The sequence below is a fragment of the Octodon degus genome, unplaced genomic scaffold (genome assembly GCF_000260255.1).
Source record: "Octodon degus isolate 3935 unplaced genomic scaffold, OctDeg1.0 scaffold00138, whole genome shotgun sequence".
Taxonomy (NCBI): Eukaryota; Metazoa; Chordata; class Mammalia; order Rodentia; family Octodontidae; genus Octodon; species Octodon degus.
In genome coordinates, this window is record NW_004524714.1 from 4,896,054 (window position 1) to 4,899,754 (window position 3,701).

The 3,701-nt window shown below is 40.7% G+C and overlaps 1 protein-coding gene across 1 annotated transcript in view; it reads left to right on the forward strand.

The window, feature by feature from the left end:
- The window catches only part of Ppp6c (protein phosphatase 6 catalytic subunit), a 69,834-nt gene that overhangs the window by 9,518 nt on the left and 56,615 nt on the right, over positions 1–3,701 (forward strand). The gene's annotated exons all lie outside the window — the stretch shown is intronic.

Sequence of the window (3,701 nt, forward strand, 5' to 3'; positions counted from 1 at the left end):
GTACTGAGTGGATTCTAAGATAGACACTCTAGCTCCAGGGATCCTGTTTTGCTGTGTTTTTTTTTCTTTTCGTGGAACCGAGGATTGAACTCAGGCCCTTGTGCTTGCCAGGGAAGTACTTATTCCACAGAGCCATCTCCCCAGCCCCTGCTGATTTTTATGTTTTTGTTTTTGTTTTTTTTGTTTTTTTTTTTTTTTTTTTTTGGTGGAACCGGGGATTGAACTCAGGCCCTTGCACTTATTCTACTGAGCTAACTCCCCAGCCCCTGTTTTTTATGTTTTAATGATTTATACACATATTCTATTTTACTTTATATGTTTTTTTGGAGGCAGGGTCTCACTATGTGGTTCAAGCTAGCCTTGAACTCACTGTGTAGTTTTATACTGGCCTTAAAGAAGATCACAGTGATCTTCCTGCCTCAGTCTCCTGAGTGCTGGGATTACCATGCCCAGCTCCTACACACACTTTATTTACTTAATTAAGAACTTTTTTATTATACATAAAATGTTCTTTGTAGTTGATCCCAACTCTACACACTGACTTGAAAGACTCAATAAAGGACTAAGGACAACTCATCAAAAACTGAATAGCAATCAGAATTCAAGCAAGCAACCATAACCGAGAACACGCTCCTGTTCTAAGGCACAGACCTGCTCTTGCAGTTGAGCTTTATACTTCTCTGCTTCTTCAATGTAAATGTTCTGAAGCTTTTCACACTCTCCAGTATAAAATTCCTTCAGCCGACTCTCCAGCTCTGTTCGATCTGTCTGGTGCTGCTGGTTTAACTTCTGGACAAATGCTTCATAGGCTGTTTGCAACTCATTCCTGGCTTTTTCTAATTTCTCACAAGTGGTTGAAGCAACAAGTAAAAGATGAAAAATAAAAGGGCAGATGCCAAAAAAAAAAAAAGACTCAAGTTGTTCTGTTGCTGGTACTGTTGGCTTGTTTTCTGTCAGAATGAAAGTTTTTTTTTTTTTTTTTTTTTTTTTTTGTACTTAGTACAGGTGTACAGGGTTTCACTACACAGAGCAAATTTGTAGTGATTCTCCTGTTTTCAGCTTTCCAAGTGCTGGGATTACAAACGTGTGCCTCCGCGCCCAGTCTCAATCACCCTCTCAGCCTGCCCTGGGAACGAGGCCAGCACTGGGACCGAACCCCAGCCACTGTGCTCCGCCTATGTCTGCTGAGCTATCTGGCTGGTCCTCTAGCATTTCTTTTCTGGATTATTTGCTTTGCATAATTATACCATTTTTATTTTTTATTTATTTTTTTTAAAGTTGTGCCAGACTGATAGTTTTATTTTATTTTTATTTTTTTTTAACATTTATTGTGTGTGTGTGTGTGTGTGTGTGTGTGGCCAGCTCAGCCCACCAGGGGGCGCGACTGGCTGGCATGTGGTGCTGGGGGATGGAACCGTGGTCCCTGTGCTTTTCCAAGCTTGTTCCAAATAGGTGCTTTAGACCACTGAGCCATCTCTCCAGCCCCTATACCATTTTTAAAATCAAAAAGTGGTGAGATGTCAGCTGTGGTGGTACATACTGCAGCACTCAAGAGATTGAGGCAGGAGGACTGCTATGAATTTGAGTCCACCCTGTACTACATGGCAAGACACTGTCTCAAAAAAAAAAAAAAAAAAGTCAGAGCATGGTGGCACTCTCCTGTAATCCTAGCATTTAGGAGGCTGAGGTGAGAGGATTGCTGTGAGTTCAAGGCCAACCTGTACTACAGAGGGAGACCCTGTAAATTCAAGACTCCCTGGTCACACAGGTAAAAATGTACTCATTGAAATTTACCCCAAAACTTTGTGCTGGCTATTAGTGTTGTAACAAGGATAAAACAGATGGCCTTCCTAGACAGAAGGTATTGAGAAAGGCTTTCAGTCTCTGTGGATCGCAAAATTATATTGTAAAGTTTTGGATGGGTCCTTGATGACCACTGGATCAAACTCTCCAGAATTCTTTTAGAACATCCTTGACCAGTGAGTGACACCCAAGTCCTCAGAGAGTAGGAAAATGTGCAGATTCTTGGAACAATTTTATAGTTAAGAGATAGGAATGTTGGAGAATTCCATAAAGAAATTCTGGAACAAGGCCTGGGGATATAGCTCAGTGACAGTCCATATGCTTGGCATGTACAACCTGAGTTTGATCTCTAGCACCAGAGAGAGAAAACGAGAGAAAGCAAGTGAGTTTCTGAGTGAGAAAAGGAAGGGCAGAAGGGAGAGAAGAAGAGGAGGGCAGAGATAAAGGAGAGAGGAGGAAGAAGAAGAAAGGGAAGAGGAGAAAAAGGCATGCAGGATTCCTGTTTGTAACCATGGTGTGTTTTCTTTCTAGAATTCCTCCTTTCTTTTAACTCAGGTGCTACTTCTGTGCAGGGCTGTGCATTCCCCAGTCAGAAATGATTAGCAGTACTTGGTATTTACATAGCTGCTTTTAGATTTCAGAGCACTTTTCTTGTCCTTTCTGTCATTTGCACAATCCTCGTGATAGAGAACAGGTGTCACAACTATAACTTGGGATAGACTAAGTCATTTTTGCATAGTGACTAAGCAGTATGTAGATGAATTATTTGCTGCTTAATAGTTCTTGTTTTGTTTTTAGGTTGCTGTTGCTTTGGTCTGTAGCACTTCATTGCTCAGTTTTGTCACTTAATACTATTCTATCTTACATGATTGCAGATCTGTCATTAGACTGTAAACTTGTTGAAGGACAGGATCATTCTTTATCTTTGTATTTTACAGTTTCAGGACACTGATGGGTATGTGATAATCAGTAAAGGTTTGTTAACTGAAACTGTACATTACTGTACAACAAACATTTCTTTAGCACCTTGAGTCAAGTAGTCTTTCCTGTAAATGTCAGAGGTTGAATTAAATGCTTTTCTGTGGCTTTGGAGGGGAGTTCAAAGAGTACAAATTATGGTCAGACAGTATTGGTAGGTGCTCTGATAGAGGCTCCCAAGGGTGTTGACAAATACAAGAAGAGCAGTAAACTTGAACCAGAGATGGTTTCACAGAGAAGCAACAGTGGGAAGATGAACAGAGTTCAAGTAGACATACTGGGAGGGAAAAAAGCATGCAAGCAGAGTAAGTACCATTTGCAGTAGTATATAGTTATCTGAAAGAACACAGCTTGTTCTGAGAACTTAAAATGATCATGTGGTAGGAGATGGTACTCGGATAGACAGAGGTCAGATCATGGGCGGTCATGGTGATTGTGGTATTGGGAAGAGAAGACAACTTTGGAAACACCTGTTGACAGATTAGATCAGGGTTATGAGGAAGAGAAGAATTTAATATATAATTTTAGTTCCTGGCAGAGATTACTTAGTAGGTTGTGTAACTAAAGAATGTGGGGAGTTTGGTTTGGTCCATATTGAGTTCATTGTGCTTTGAATTTGAGTTACAGATGTCCAGAAGACTATTGGATACATAGGGCAGTTAGGGAGTAAATGTTTATTGATTGCAAAATGTGCTCCAAATTGTTTTGTTTTGTTTGTTTATTTGAGAACAGGGTCTTGCTATGTAGTTCAAGGGTGGCCTTGAATTTACTATGTAATCCAGGATTCCAGGATTCCTTGAACTGCCTACGTATCCCAGACTGGCCTCAAATTTGCAGCAGTCTTCCTGCCCCAGGCTCCTGAATGCTACGGCACAGGTCCTGAATGCTAGTATTTACCACATCTAGCTCACTCCACTTTC